This window comes from Gigantopelta aegis, chromosome 10 (genome assembly GCF_016097555.1).
Source record: "Gigantopelta aegis isolate Gae_Host chromosome 10, Gae_host_genome, whole genome shotgun sequence".
NCBI lineage: Eukaryota > Metazoa > Mollusca > Gastropoda > Neomphalida > Peltospiridae > Gigantopelta > Gigantopelta aegis.
In genome coordinates, this window is record NC_054708.1 from 6,897,871 (window position 1) to 6,915,808 (window position 17,938).

Consider the following 17,938-nt stretch of genomic DNA (forward strand, 5'->3'; position numbering starts at 1 on the left):
TAAATCTCCACTTGTTATTCACTTCGTAGTAAATCGTTTTGAATCTGAAGATGAGTTTTGAGAAATCCTCCACGCAGAATAATATCATTTGTTATGCACTTACATAATTATGAATTATAATATAAACAATGATTAGCTTTACATTTAATACCTGAAAATGTGGTAGACTGTAGAAGCAGAATTATGTACTTGTTGAAAAATTAGCTGCTTTCATAATTTATTCATTATGTTGATCATTCAGTACTCGGTAAGTACTGGTATGTAAAATACAGTGAAATCCTACTCAAAATGAAAGAAAACCAAATTAATGCATAAACATACTTGTTACAAGATTGCAGACAGCAAGAAAATCCATTTCTTTATACCTGTATTTCTAAAATCATGTAACATTATGTACATAAATTCAGTCTTCTTTTCCTGAAATGTATGTACATTCTTTAAAGTTTCTTGTTTTTCTCCCATAATTTACATTGTGCCTTCCAAAACATTTACAAAAGTATTAAAAAAGAATTGTCCCAACAAATATTGTAAAAAAGTCATTAAATATTGGTGAAAAATGGAAGAAATTATATTTACAATGCCCGGTGTTGAACTATATTAAAATATGTAAATATATGTTGTTAATTCAAAGACATAATCCATGACAGTATGCTATAGATCTTTTCAGTTGTATTAGCTTGCTCAGTTTGACAACTTGTTATATCTAGCAGATGAAACTAATATTAGTTTGATGAAAACTGTTGCAATAAGCATCCCATAATTTAGTACAACATTTGTTTTATTAATATCTGTAATGAACAAACCACTAAACATAATATTTTTTTCAGTCATGCCACTTTTAACTGCTTCTTAACCATGTGTTATACTTATAGATATATATACAGTAAAATCTCATTGGCTCGAACACTGTCGGTGCATCAAAGTGTGTTCGACCCATTGGGTAGTTAGAACCATGCATTTGGCCGTTGTCAGGTGCTTCTCTAACACAAAAACCAATCGGAATACCTCGCATATTTCTGTAAAACTGGCTTGGGCGAGATGGTCCGATTGACTCATGAGTAACAAAGTCGCCGTCAAATGTCGGATGAGATACATATTTGTAACTATTATTTATCACCGTTAAATAAACAAATAACAAACACACTGGCAGTTTGTATTTATAAATATTTATTAATTTAAAAAATCGTTCTTTATTATGCTGTTGTAGAATCTTTTGCGACATATTGACAACGTTGAGAAAAAATGAAAGTGCATGAAGCAGAGGCGGAGGCCCTTTAGCCTACCTGTTATTGTTGCAATCACTACATTACATTGATATCTCGTGTATTTCAAGTTAAAAGCAAAATATGCCGACGCTCATGCGTAAAACGATTAAAGTAAACCGGCGAGGCCTGCCTAGGCTCACTAACTGATTGGTGTTACATGCAAGGTTCATTCAGCTAACGATTATCGTAGTACAATTGTCTGTACTAGAAAGATAATTACCGATAGGTGCTAAATAAACAACATGATAAGCTGGCATATGATCTAGGCTTTATTCGTTCCACTTACGAATTTATAATAACTTACTCTGTGACTGACGTGAAAGGGTCGATGAAAAATTTGTACATAAATAATGTTTTGTATTTCTTCGGACAGACTTAGTCGTTCGAGCTAAATATGTTTAATTTTACAGTTCGGACCAATAAACTGGTTCGAGAGAAAGCTTCTGTTCGACCCAAGGGGTATTCGACCAATCAGCACCAAAATAAAAGGGTTTAATAGAACAAAAAATCGGGACATTGTGCTCGGTTTGAGAATACCGGTAGGTTCGACTGTTGGGCGTTCGAGCCAATGAGATTCTACTGTAGCTACTTTAATTTATAACTTTTCTTACATTATTTTGTTACCGTTGTAACGAAAATAGTGAATGAAAAGTGCCAAGACAGATGCAATAAAATGATATCTCCTGTGAGTAACTATGCAAAAAAATATGTTTTACATATCAAATTTTATGTTTACATATGTATGATTATTTTTAAACAACTATCTTATTATTTTGTACTTAAATGAGTCACTATCAATGTTTGGAAAATGTAAAAGTAAATATTTTTATATGTGTTTATTTAAATTGAAATTAAATAATATTATTGGCATGTATTGATGATAAGAATTGATTGTTATAATTGTGCCATATTGAAATGTGTTAATCTTATATAGAATACCACGACAATATTTTTATCATTCAATTTCTTTCTGTGTTGGTATCAATGGTAACTCCAAATGATGTTCATTGGTTACTGTAAATGATGTACATCATGCATTTAACAATAGCTGTTTACTGTTTTATTTCAAAAGCCCTGTAATCTGTATTTGTTAGAGATATAAGATATAGGCATCAGGAGACTGGAGCTTTTTAATGAAACTACATGTAATTGATTTTCTAGAAATTATGACTGAATTAGGGTGAGTGGGGAACAGGAGTTACGAGAAGACAACTCTGCATAAAGACACTGACAAAACCATAACAGGGTCCTAGAGAGACACCATGTCACATAAAATCTTCATATCATGTGTCATATAAATATGATGTGATGTAATATCAATTTTATCATACACTTTGGGAAAATATCTCTTTTTTCCTCCTCTTTGTTTTTTTTATTACCATTTCGGGAAAATTTTGTTTGTATTATGAATTAAATTTTTATTATTGTTATGAATTGTCTGTGTTTACTTCACATTAAAAAATACAATTGAAATATACAGGGTAAATATATATTGTATTATCTATGCAGATTTACACAGACAACCCTGCTGTACATGACACCCAATATAACAACCACCTATCTATAAAGGGCAAGACGGCTATGTCTGCCGTACATGACATTTTGCTTTACACTACTGTACATAGTCATCACCTGCACACATAAATGACATTTAGCAAATCTTTCTGGTGCCATTATAGGTTGACACTTTGCCTGTGTTATGATTTTATGCACATTCTTAGCTTGACATATCTTCATTTGCCTCATTCTTATTTAATTTATGTTTTACTTATTTCTTTTGCCATACAACTTAATAATTTAAATAGTAACTTTATAATAAAACTATCAACTATGAGCTGTATGGTTTAAATATATTTCACTGCATACTTTGTGATGTCATTTTGATGTGTTAATAGTAATAATTTTGCAAATCATAAAAATTATGTCACCATTCAAAAAATTATAAGAATTACGCCACTATTTAAAGGGAGTTAACCGTTGGTCCTTTTTTTCTTTTAGCCAATTCTAAAAGTCAATTTTAATGCAGAATTTGCAATAGTTTTTTATAAAATGAAAATAGCCTTTGAAGAATATCATCTGATATTTGACTACAACTTTGCAAAACATTTATTTTGTCTGGTTTTATAAAGTTAACATTTAAACATCATGTTGCATAAATAAATATGTGTAAGTTCCGTGTAAATATAACTCTGTATGTTGAATGTGTCTTCAACAAGTGGTGTACTGCAAGCAATTGAGTGTGGTTTTAAGTAACCACAAATTAGTTTATTCTAGTTTTAATTATCCTTTTAATTGCTGACTTTCATCATTTTAGTATTGGGGATTTTTTAAGGTCACAAAACATCTTCTGGCGAGGTGTTTTAATGTATTGTATATAATGCCACAAAGATATTTTTTGTACAGTTATTTTGTTTAATATATTTGATATGTATATGAATGCAAATACTATTTACAAAATTTTATTTGCAATGGGTAGTTTAATATTGATTGTTCCTACAGATTGTATACAACGTCAATGTTGTTTTTGCCATTGGTATACTATTAATAATAGTTTGTTGTATTTTTGCTTTATTTTAGAATGTCATTAATATGAGAGAGAGAGACAGAGAGAGAGACAGAGAGAGAGAAAAAAAAAAAAAAAACCCAGAGAGATGGGGAGGGAGGGTGAGAGTGAGTGTTGGGAGAGAGTGACAGCCAGACAGACAGACAGAGACCGGGACAGGTTGTGGTGTTGTGTTAATAATTTTTGACCATAACATAAATACGATCTTCCTCACTCATGAATACCATGGCTGCCAACACTTGATGAAATCCACTTCCTAGAATTGTAGTTATCTTACAAAAACACATGATCTGCAGATGGACCTATAGTTTCAACTTTGACTTGGCAATGTCTTTGATAAAATACACCCACTTGAAGCAGAGTTGTTTTGTAGAAACCAAGGATACGTTCCTCTTGTGCCAACATAAGAATTTTTCCATTTAAAACGATTTTCAGAATAACTTGCATTAATTAAGTAATTGATAGTGAACTACAGTTACAGTTAGCGTAAGAGCAACATGCCAGTGTGGTATAGTCCCCAAGTAAGAGCAACATGCCAGTGTGGTATAGTCCCCAAGTAAGAGCAACATGCCAGTGTGGTATAGTCCCCAAGTAAGAGCAACATGCCAGTGTGGTATAGTCCCCAAGTATATGAGACAGCTGTTTTATATACCATGATTTGAGAAATATTGTTACGTTTTCTTTACAATTAATGCACATGCTGAGATATTGCTTGTGGGGTTCTTCTAGAATATATCATATGTGGGGGTGATGGGGAGGGTTAGGCAATTTAAAAAATATTGCCACTATCCACATTTTAATTATTTTTTAAGATATGTTTACATATGTTTAATATGTGGCAGACTCACGAAACAAAAAATATTTACAATCCCTCCCAACTCCATCCCCACCCTATGTAGTTAATTCTGGAACAACCCTTATGGACTGATACAAACTATTATTCATGTTTTTTTCTGTTGACCATCATTGGTTGTGAATGTCATGTGTGCACCTGGCAAGCTGTGAAAGTGTCTTGTTGTTATCATTCAGTATTACTAGTTGGTAGATGGAATATCAGTTTGTTATTGATTTATTTGTGTTTTTATGTTAAAATATGAAACAAGTGCAATGTTGCTAGGCTTATGGGGAAATATGGTACCTAAATAGTATTCATCATTAACATAAATAATGTATAACGTTTTTACATAGGTGTAGTTACAGCTTACTAGTGAGTAGAACTGCTGCTTTATTGATCAGCTGATTTCATTTATTAGTCCTTATTAATTAAATTATTAAATTAAATTAAATTAAATTATGTTTATGTAATTACTTATAGTCCTTCTCACAAGGAACACCTTTTATCATACTATGGAACTTACTACAAGTTACTAATTTCTGAGCTGATTGTTTTTTAAATTGCACACAAAAATAGTATTTTTTTGTTATTTCCAAAACATTTTTACTTTTCTTCTTACTTCAAACCAAACTGAAATTGTTTACAAAAAGACCTTTTGTAGAAGGATGAGACGGACTATAATTACGTAACACACTAGTTCGTCCTCATAATTATACGTATATATAGAGGATACTCCCCGAGTGTCTTGTGATATCATCATTTATCAGCACCAGTTGATAAAAGTATGAAATCGGAGGCTTGCCGAAAATTTTTATACTTTTATCAATGAGTGCTGACAAATGATGATAACACAAGACACGAGGGCAGTATTCTTTTTATCATCCATTATCATTCTTTTCATTTGCGACAGTTGTAAACAATGTCAGTAATGTGGGTTGAATGTCACTATATTTGGCAGTGGTAGACTCGTTAACTAGCAGAATGACAGTGATGTGACATCACAAATGATAGTTGTAGCGCTGAAACATACACAGTGATGTAGCGAAAGAAGGGATATATCCTAGGAGAATATCACAGGAGATATCGCAAATTATAGTGCCAGTGATATCTCTTACAAAAGCCTTTAATGGATGATAATATATATATATACTATTTGGATCCTGATTATTGATAAAGGATGTGTTAACAGCCAGACTACTTGTGTTTGGTTATATTACATTAATCTTAAAATATTAATACTGAGAGGAGTATGACGAGTTAGATGGTGAAACAAATACATTAGCTGTGCTGTTACCAACAGTTGAAATGAAATCCATGTATGATAACCTTTCTACAAAAAAAAAGTTTTTAGTCCCCTACAGGTCCAACATGTATTGCTTTAGCAGTACTCTCAGAATACTGTACTTGTTTAAATAAAATAAAATTCATTGGCATGATGCATATATTCATATGTCATTGAATAGTGTAACAGGACCAATGTGTAGACAGAGCTTTAGATTGCACCAAGGCTGAGGCAAGAAAGGGTGTGCCCAAACTAAGTATGCCCAAAATAAGCAACCCTAAATTAAGTACAAACTTGCTAAATCCAAAACATTTCACCTCAAAATCAATGGAATGTTAAACAGTAGTTAGATTAAAATAACTTAAAATACATTTCTGAACAGTGAATATGTAGAACGTTTTACCAGCTATTATGAACATTACTGCACTAAAAAGACCTTGGTGTGCTCAGAACAGACAGACAACAACAAAAAGAAGCCTGTTGCCCAACTGAGTGAGATCTAAAGCCCTGCTAGATATTGAACTTGTGATTCACTGACAGAGTTGTTCACAGATCTCAGCAGAACTTCCAGGTCCTAGTTGTTCAACAGTTGCTTAGCTTAAAAGGGACAGACCCTAGTTTCTAAACACTAAGGCATAGTTTTTACTGTTAATAGTCATTTTTTATCACTGAAATCAAATATTACTTAGAGTTTATTGCTTAGATTATCCATGTTCATACAACAGAAGTGTTTCTGGTCATCCAGGTGTTTCTAATACCAAAACATGCATTTTTCATATTTTTAAAAACGCATGTGCGCCTGAGAAGTAACCATTATGGAGACGAGCTCTAGTCTATTTTTGAGGGTATTTCCTTGTTTCAACGTCACAGACTCTTGTTTTACTCTGTCGTAACTATATCCAAATGTGTTACAGGTTTGAAAGTAAAGTAAAGTTTGTTTTATTTAACGACGCCGCTAGAGCACATTGATTTTTTATCTTATCATCGGCTATTGGACGTCAAACATATGGTCATTCTGACACTGTTTTTAGAGGAAACCCGCTGTCGCCACATAGGCTACTCTTTTTACGACAGGCAGCAAGGGATCTTTTATTTGCGCTTCCCACAGGCAGGATAGCACAAACCATGGCCTTTGTTGAACCAGTTATGGATCACTGGTCGGTGAAAGTGGTTTACACCTACCCATTGAGCCTTGCAGAGCACTCACTCAGGGTTTGGAGTCGGTATCTGGATTAAAAATCCCATGCCTCGACTGGGATCCGAACCCAGTATCTACCAGCCTGTAGACCGATGGCCTGCCACGACGCCACCGAGGCCGGTTACAGGTTTGAAGACTTTAACTAAACTTAGTGTCCATGTTTACGGGTTGAAACTAGGGTCTGCACCTTTAACCTGTCGTCATTATAACATGTTCCTGATGGACAGAGCGTTTTTAACAACTACAATTACATGTCCAACACATTTTATTGTTTACATTAATCATCCGTGACATTATCAGTGTGTTACAGGTTTGAAACTAGGGTCTGCACCTTTAACCCATCGGCACTATAACATGTTCCTGATGGACAGAGCGTTTTTAACAACTACAATTACATGTCCAACACATTTTATTGTTTATATTAATCATCAGTGACATTATCAATGTGTTTCTTGTTGCCCTAATGTTTGTAGTAGCTAAAACTTCAGTTTACTTACTAATACACGTATATATTTTTTCATATGTACAAAATTATTAGCAGGTAAAATCATGTTTCAGGTGATCAGAAACACCTTGTATATAAAGACACTGATATTCTAAAGAAGAAAATGCATTTTATATGTAATTATGTTATTAAAATATCTCGGGCGGGACATAGCTCAATGGTAAAGCACTCGCTTGGGTGGTTAGTGTGGGCTCATTGGGCTATTTCTCGTTCCAGCCAGTGCACCATGACTGCTATATCAAAAGCGTGGAATGTGCTATCCTGTTCATGGGATGGTGCATATAAAAGCTCTGTGGGTCAGAAATGTGCTACAATAGCTGAAAACTCACAACAGTCTATTTTAGATAACAATTTTAGACCACTTTATAAATTAGTGAAAAGAACTTCTAAAAATGACTTTCTGTTTTTTCTTTTTTTAAACAACTTATAAGAAATTATTTTAAAAACTGTGGTTGCTCCTGCGAAGATGACTATTTCAATAGCTGATGGTTAGTTAAAGGGACATACCCTAGTTTTTAAACACTAAGGCATATTTTTGACTATTATAGCCGTTTTTGATAACTGAAATCATACTTTACTTAGATTTTATGGTTTAGATTATCAATTTCCATACATTCGAAGTGTTTTTGGTCTTTATGTTTTTTTTAATATCACAAAATGCATTTATCATATTTTTAAAAATGCATGTGTGTCTGAGAAGTATCAGTTATGGAGTCGAGTTTTAATCTATTTTTAGAGGGCATTTCATCATGTCAAAGTCGCAGACTTGTATTTCACTCAATTCTAACTTTATCCAAATGTGTTACAGGTTTGTAGATTAACTAAAAGATTTCAGGGGTTGAAAGTAGGGTCTGTCCCTTTAATCTAGGCCTATACTTGAACAACTGGGTTCAGGATATATCTGTTTGAATTAGTTTAATACATGTTTGTACAGATATTACTACTACTAAGTGCTGGTATTTGTTTCAGTAAACCATTTTTAAAATCCTTTATAGCACGACTATTTGGTTTTTTAGTTTTGTTTTTTGTAGGTACTTAATTTTAATTTTAATTTGATGTAAATTATCAGAAATGCCTTGTTGATTGACAAAATGGGAATTATTTTGGTGATATTTTAAAGAAATTGTTTTGCAATAAATTGGTACACAGTTCAGCTGGTTTGTTTTATTATTTCAAGGGGAAAATATGAATTTTAAGAAAAAACATTGGTCATTATTTCCTTCGGTCATTTTCCCCCCTTTTTTTCTTTCTAACTGGAATAAAAATTGATTGAACTTTTTGTAATAAATGAATAGAATCTAACAATTTGAAATATTTTTTTAAACTCTGTCTTATATAATATATGATTTTAATTTAAATGTATCTGTTTATATTTATAGTCATTCAATTTGATTTTATGGAATATCATTGAACTGAAGTTTGCAGGGGAGAGTGCATGTAATTTGAAATGTGTAACTTATTAACATTGAAAACTTCTTTGTGGTAATTCCAGCCCATGCATATGTAGCAGTTTTTGTGTAAAATGAGAACCCCAGACATGTTTGGCTTTTTCTCATTCTAGACTGCTCCACGACTGGTATACCAAATGCTGTGCCATGTGCTATCCTGTCTGTGGGATGGTGCATATAAAACATCCCTTGCTACTAATGGAAAAATGTAGCAGGTTAGACTATATTTCAAAATTACAGCATGCATGGCATCCAATAGCCAATGACCAGCCTTGGTGGCGTCGTGGTTAGGCCATCGGTCAACAGGCTGGTAGGTACTGGGTTCGGATCCCAGTCAAGGCATGGGATTTTTAATCCAAAAACCGACTCCAAATCCTGAGAGTGCTCTGCAAGGCTCAATGGGTAGGTGTAAACCACTTGAACCGACCAGTGATCCATAACTGGTTCAACAAAGGCCATGGTTTGTGCTATCCTGCCTGTGGGAAGTGCAAATAAAAGATCCCTTGCTGCTAATCGGAAAGAGTAGCCCATGAAGTAGCAACAGCGGGTTTTCTCTCAAAATCTGTGTGGTCCTTAACCATATGTCTGACGCCATATAACCGTAAATAAAATGTGTTGAGTGTGTCGTTAAATAAAACATTTCCTTCTTCTTCCATTAGCCAATGATTAATAAATTAATGTGCTATTAGTGGTGTTGTTAAACAAAACAAACTTTAATTTTATGTTTAGTGTGTAAATGTGTGCACTGACCCGTTAATAAATGGGTTTGTTAGACGTTACCGTGGGAGCAACCAATGTGTTGCACCCAGGCATTAAAAACATTTGTGGGTACTACTAATATTAATAAAAGCTACTATATAAAGACAAATAATCTATGGCCTTAGCGATAGATATATTTTATTTATTTTCATTTCATTTCAACTTATTTTCGTGCTTATATCCAATTAAGGTTCAAGCACGCGGTCATGGGCACACAGCTATCTGAGCTGTCTGTCCAGGACAGTGGGTTAATTGTTGTTAGTGAGAGAGAAGAGGTGTAGTGGCCTTACACCTACCCAAAGTGTCGTTAAGACGTGCTCTGGATGGGAGCCGGTACCGGGCTCCGAACCCTGTACCTACCAGCCTTATGTCCGATGGCTTAACCACGACTCCACCCTGATTTATACAAAAATTGCAGATAACTCTTGTTGATTGTTGTATGTTAAAAGTTATTCCCCTTTATCAATGGCCACGTCGTCTGATTATGTACAGATCGGCCGATATCTCGGATTATGAATCCTGGGCTTCTATAATTTTATAAAAATCCACTAACCATGGGATCATTGATTCAATGATGTAAAACATTTACTAGTCATGATTATAATTTCACTAGACTAACTTTAAAGGAAACATGTCACGTTACCTATATTTGGCACCAACCATGTACAATTAATTATAAATTGAATCACCTAAAAAAATTTAAAAAAATTACTTAAAATATCTGTAAAAAACCCTGAGATATGAACTCTTAGCGGAAATTGCCGATCTTTAATGAGCAGGGTAATCACGAGGTCCGTGACGTTAGAGACGCGTCGCTTGATCTGAAGCCTTACACTTAAAAGCATTAGTCCGTACCATTCATAAAGAATCTAAGACTTGCACAAAGTGCTCGTTCGCAAAAGTTTTGCCGTATCAATTTGAGCTGTTAGTAAATGAAGAATGACACACATTTACTTACAACAGTGATACTTAAGAAAAAACGGATAGCGAGTCGGAGGGTGGAGAAACCGATGGTGCCAGACCAGACCGGTCGACCAATTTACAGCCCGGAGCCCGAAAGTAACCCGGAGACAACCAAAACCCGGATGCTAATGCCGAGATGTATACTGTTCATATTTAGCATGAAGATACACCTCGGTATGATGTATTTAAATATGTAAAAAAAAAATATAAATGTAGGACAAACATTTTTTTATTTTTTTTTAGAAAATATCGCATTTTTTATGAAATCTGTATGCACAGTGTAAACAAACGCTCAAATTTACGACAAGGCGCTTCACTTTCATTAGCCTGACTTGTAAAACAACATAAATGACTTGAGAGTATAATCAACTTTTAAACTAAATATATTTCAATTTGCATACATAGAACGAAATGGGGTTATAGTATTTTTCTCTCATAAAAAAAGTAGTTTATTATTAGGCCTTTTAGTAGGGTGCGTTAGAGTAAAAACGACCACTCGCGATACCCAAGTAATAATTTTCTTTTCTTTGGTACTACGTAATTGGTCAGTTTTGTAATTTTAGATGGGAAAGTCTACTTAATCAAGGGTTTTACAGCATTATTTACAGTTATTTCGACACCGACAGTAGTGGTTTATTTTGTATTGAACTTCGTGTTACTTTGAAGATTAAAAACATTATTTAAAATTATTATTGTTTTCTACACGTTTTTTTAAAAACATATTTAAATACATCGTACTGAGATGTATCCTCATGTCAAATCCCATGTTTGTATATGCCATATTTAATTACTTATTGATGTTTCCTTCTTCGGACGGTGAATACAGATTTTGTTTGTAGGCCTACAGCCCTAACATGAAAAATCTTTTTTTTTCCCCAAAAAAACCCAAACAAAAAACATTTCTACATTTTTATTTTAACATATATAAATATATCATGCTGAAGTGTATCTTTGTGCCAAATATGTACAATGTACACCTCGGCATTCGCAACCGAGTACTGTTTTTGTCTCCGGGTAACGTTCGGGCTCCGGGCTGTAAATAGGCCGACACCAAAGTACTATGCGGTGTTGGTGTCCAATCTTTTCATTTACGATAAAATACACGCGTCTTTCTTCGGATACAATCCTTTGGAAAACCATAAAAAGACAATTCCGATCGTTTAAACTGTTTATTTTTACACCCAAAGGCCGCGCAGTACGGCACTGTTGGACTGAAAAGATCGTAAGCCCCTTACTCCATATATAAACAGTTAACAACAAGGAAGAGTACAGCGGCTCTGACATCACTTCCCTTTTTTTCCGAACGCTCACGAATAAATATGCATAAATCGTACTTTGATACTGATTAGCGTAATTTCTTCATTTTAAGTTAACTACACGTATTTTATTGTTATAAAGTTATTTGTATATTATTTTTATATCATTTTGCTTTTAAAATGAGCTATAATATGGTCTCGTGTCATGTTTCCTTTAATAAATACAATCAGATGCAAGTGTGTCCCACGGGGAACGGCTTTTTTCATACTATGGAATTTACTACAAGTTATTTATTTCTGAGCCGCTTGTTTTCTAAATTACACACAAAAATAATATATTTTTGTTATTTCCAAAAAACTTTTATTTTTATTTTTACGTCAAACCAAACTTAAATTACTAGTATTTACAAAAACAACAAAATATTTTTGTAGGAGGATGGAACGGACTATATGTAATATTCCGATCAGAACAGTCCCCTTCCCCACGTGCCATATTATGTTGTTGTTTTTTTTTTTTTTTTTTTGTTGTTGTTTTTTTTGGGGGGGGGGGGGGGAGGGGGTTCAGTGTGTTTCTGGGGACGCACGACCCGACCCCTCCCATAAAAACACCACTAGCCAGTCTAGACTTTCTCTACACAATTTCCTGCACATGTGCCTGTTTGACTAAATATTTCGTTTGCTGTAAATTAATTAGGCCTATATACATTGCATTATAAAGTGTAAATTTTGCTGTAATAACAGCTAAATATATAATTTAACCTAAAAATGTCTACCTATAGTAACAGTATCTGTGTAAACATATTTATGTTAGTCTTGCATGCCAATTTTTCAAGGTTAAATGTTAAAATGAAGACATTGTTCTATATACATGATTATAAGCGTAAGTGGCATGCAAAACAAAAAAAAACCCTAATATTTTTTAAATACCCCCCTCAACAATTTTACCTCCCCCACAAAGAAATCCCCAGTAACAACAACAAATCTGCTCCCAAATAAACAATAACCTACAAAACAAGCCCACACACCAGTACACACGCACAACCCAGACTAACACGCACATTTGATTATTATTTTTATTTTTTTATCTATGTACATATACCAGTGGCGTATGAAGGTGGCAAGGCGGGGGTGGACAAAACAAAAAGTGTGGGGAGGGGGCCACACTTTTATATACACACACTTTTACACTATTATAAAGCATAATTTCTGAAAAGTAGGGGGGGGGGGGGCCTCATGCGACCATGTTAACATTTGCGTTTAAAAACATTATATGCAACATATCAACCAAACTATGACCCATAAATATCAGTACTACAACCCCTACCTCAAAATATTAACTGAATAAAATGGTACCTTTCATTTTACAACACCCCTAGTTTTACAAAAAAAATTAGTACTTTCTTTAACAGGTACTCCATATATATTTCAAGCACAAGGCTACTTGACACAGTGGTACTAGATGAAATAAAATTGCATACATTTTTGTCCAGATGAAACTAATTGTTTTTACAATCAACACGCTCACTTTTATCACCAATAACAGGACTTGTGGTGTTAACTTATCTATCAAAAGTTCGGTGCACCTCGAACTTTGACACAGCCAGAAGTTATTTGGTTTAGCACTACCTAAACTTCGCAAGATACGTTCTCGTTTGGAAAATAAAACAAGCCCCTAATCCGGTTGTGATGGAACATGCTCTTAATTTTGTTTTCGCCTGTGGCGATATTAATTGTTTTAGAGGGCCGTGTGCAGTTCCAATATGCACTTAAGCCCAGCTGGGCACTTTTGTTTACGAAATACCTCTGCGCGACGGTCGTCGAGCTTTTTCTAATACACACCCATACCAGATGCGGAGGCCATGTGGCCAGTAGTTACGTAATACCTCCGCGAGTGCGGTTTTTACGACCGTGATTTTGGCGACTAGGTGTCATCAAGTCTGGCCATCTAAGAAAAATATGCCGGCTTGGTCGCTGTGGAAATATCACTTGATAGGGGAAGGACCGCTTTTCTCCCAGGCGATACTGGGATTTTATAATAAATAGCTAGGGTTTTAGAGATATCAGGGAGAAACATATTGGAAGGCTTCCAGGGAACGCGTCCGTTTGGACTTGGTAAATATTATTTCTGCTCTGTTGTATAACCTTGATGTGATTGATGTGACTTTAAGTATCTTAATACTGTATTATACCAATATTATTTAGACGGTGCTGCCGGTAATCTGACGCAGTAGACTGTAGGCTCACTGTTCTAATATATATATAGCTTAACCAGTCATCCTAGAGGACCTAGGTAAACTGTAGGTTATTGTCTTTATTGTGATAGGTACCAGTATTAATTCTGTATTACAAGGTTACTGAATGAGTAGTTAAGGGTTAATTAAAAATTAACCAGTTAGGAATAGAGTTGTAATTCCTTTATTAATTAAGTTCCCCTGGAAGCGTTTCTCAATTATCACACGTGTGGGTGTTGTGTCACGGTGAAGTGATTACAATATTGTGTAAACTAGACACCTAGAGATTAACTAATTAAGTGATCAGTTCTGGGTTGTTATTATTTGTTGTTGTTAATTAACTACTGCGGCAGTACATTTGTCAGCGTAGTATTAATACAGATTCCAAAGTGTATTGTGTTTTTTGTTGTGTTTTCTAGTGAACTAAACGTGCTATATTACATATACTTTAAATAAGATCTTATCTCTGATCATACCTAGCCGAGCCACGCGGGTATAACTGCCCGTTACAGAGAGATCTAATAGATAGACAGTTAGGAGAGATATTTGGATAATCGTGTTTCATTTAGTTACGGGTATTGTAGGATCCCCGTGACACCGGTACATACATTCCTTATGACACCGAGCTCATGTTATAATATATTTATGACATTAATGACATCACTAGCAGGGTTGATGCAATATTTCCCTAGAGTGGGTGCAACGTGATACAGTATTCAAGTATACCCACGTGTTATCTAGGTGGTTAATTAATATTCAGTTGTCAAAAATATTTACGTTTCCCCCACTAGAAAAGAATAAATGCATTGAATTCATCTGCTAAACACTGCATTTTTAGGGACACTTAAAATGTTTAAAGGGGTGCGCATCCCCAGAACCCTCGCGTTATGGTTTGTGAAACTTGTGAAACTAAGTGTATCTGTTGTTGCAATTTAATTGATAGCTTTCAGAACATCTAGTGTTCGAATTTTACGAAGGGACATTTTCCCGAACCCATTAAAAAGTTTACTTTGCGCCCTCGATCTCAGTCAGCTCACCCCCATGTCTACTTGCTTCCGCCGTGCCTGTGACAGACTTGCTATGGTAGCAGTACTCATGTGACAGGTGCCATCGGTGGGGCAGGATATGTTCATATTTCGCGTACACTTGATGTCATCATTGTTGTGACAGTGATTCACAAGGGCATGTCATCACATATGTACTTACTCTAATGAGATCTGCTGATTTTAATTTAATAAACTAGTCATTTTTGCGCAAGATGAATGAAATCTCCAGTAAATGATCTCCTCGGGAGTGGCTGTCCTCCTATAGACGAGACACTAGACAGAGATTCGTGGAATCTATCACTATTTTACCAAATGCCTGTTCATATCTGTATTGTGCAGATATACCTTTCTTCTTATAAGTGAAATATAAATTAACTATGAAATGAATCATTCACTTGATAATAATTATGCAACTGTAATAAAAGCTTTAGTACTCCATACTCTAGTTGTACAAATAACAAAATGATTTTTTAGTAACCGGCTTTATATCACCAGTTATTAAAAATGTATAAAATAATGCAGGTCCGTAAGAAAGATTTGAATAAGGCAGCCAAAAGGGGTGCGTGCCAGAGACTATGCAAAACAGCAATATTTGGATGGCTTCAAACTTGATTTTTGTAGCATATGTAGAACAACGTATATCAGTAGTTTACAAGAGTGTATTTTTATGATCTTGGGGTCGGGACGCAACCCAGTGGCAAAGTGCTCGCCTGTTGCGCGGTCGGACTGGGATCGATCGCCGTCAGTGGACTCATTGGGCCATTTCTCGCTCTAGCCAGTGCACCACGACTGGTATATCAAAGACCATGGTATGTGGAAAAATGTAGCGTGTTTCCTCTCTAAGACTATTTGTCAAAATTATCAAATGTTTGACATCCAATAGCCGATGATGAATAAATCAATGTGCTCTAGTGGTGTCGTTAAATAAAACTTTAACCTGACTGTGATGTGCGCCAAGTGAAGACTAAACCAGTGTGTCTAATTTAAATGATGTAATTTTCAGAACGTCATGTTCACGGTGGATGGCGGTTTCCCACACATAGTCTCGAGCACAGAGTATCGAGCTGTCGTCGCCGCAGAATGACTGTTTATCAAGACGCACCACCCGCTCGTTGAACAGAATGGGTTCATTTACAGCGCAGCGTGCATTAGTCCCGGCAAGCACATAACCGGCTGCTTTGTCGAGAGAGTCGACTGTTCGTAATAGGCCTACTAGCTTATTATTTTTCCAAGTCAATCATTCGAGAAGTCAGGGGCGAAGGCTGGGTTGGACTTCGAGGGTTCGGACAACACACACACACACCTCCCGCTCAGTGGCGTAGGATGGATTGGGCTTCGAGGGTTCGGACAACACACACACACACACCTCCAGCTCAAGCTAAAACTAGCGAAATTAGGCTATTCATATAAGCGTCCATGGAAAATGTTTTTGTTTTTTTAAAAAGAGTTTGTTTTGCTTAACGACACCACTAGAGCACTGATTAAATATCGGGTATTGAATGTCAAACATTTGGTCATTCTGACAGGTAGTCATCATAGGAAACCAGCTACTTTTTTCCTGATGCATCAAGCGATCTTTTATATGCACTTTCCCATAGAAAAGCACACACCACGGCCTTTGACCAGTTGTGGTGTACTGGTTGGAACGGGAAAAAAAATCAGTTGAATGGATCCACCGAGGTGGTTCGATCCTGCAACGCAATCACCTCAAACGAGCACTCAACCGACTGAGCTAAATCCCGCCTCGTGGGAAACGTTCACTATCAGTGGAGGATGTAAGGGGAGGAGCAGCCCGGGCCCGCACCCCCCCCCCCCCCCCCCCCATATTGCGACAGTTTTTTTTTTTCTTTCACGTTTGAGAATCCGAGGAACAACTAATAAAAAGCTTTGGCCTTACGCCTTAGATGTCACTGAGACCCCGCTAAATGGATGTTCATATTCGACCCCTGACCCCTCCCCTCCCCCTCCGGTCCAAATCACACTACGCCCCTGAGCAGGGAACATTAAAACGTGACTACAGCCATACAATCATTAAACAAAAGCTTTATTATTAACTGTTCTGTTTTCAATATGTGTGTTTTAAATTAATTGGAGTATTCTTTCAAAGCCATAACAAACAGAATACTATGTCCATACTTGCTTTATGAATTATTGTAGGCCTAATTTATATGAATAAATGAACGAACGAACGAATTAATGAATGAATGAGTGGATAAATGATAAAATGGTTTTTAACTGTTCTGTTTTCAATATGTGTGTTTTAAATGAATTGGAGTATTCTTTCAAAGCCATAACAAACAGAATACTATGTCCATACTTACTTTATGAATTATAGTAGGCCTAATATATGAATAAATGAACGAACGAACGAATTAATGAATGAATGAGTGGATAAATGATAAAATGGTTTTTAACTGTTCTGTTTTCAATATGTGTGTTTTAAATGAATTGGAGTATTCTTTCAAAGCCATAACAAACAGAATACTATGTCCATACTTACTTTATGAATTATAGTAGGCCTAATATATGAATAAATGAACGAACGAACGAATTAATGAATGAATGAGTGGATAAATGATAAAATGGT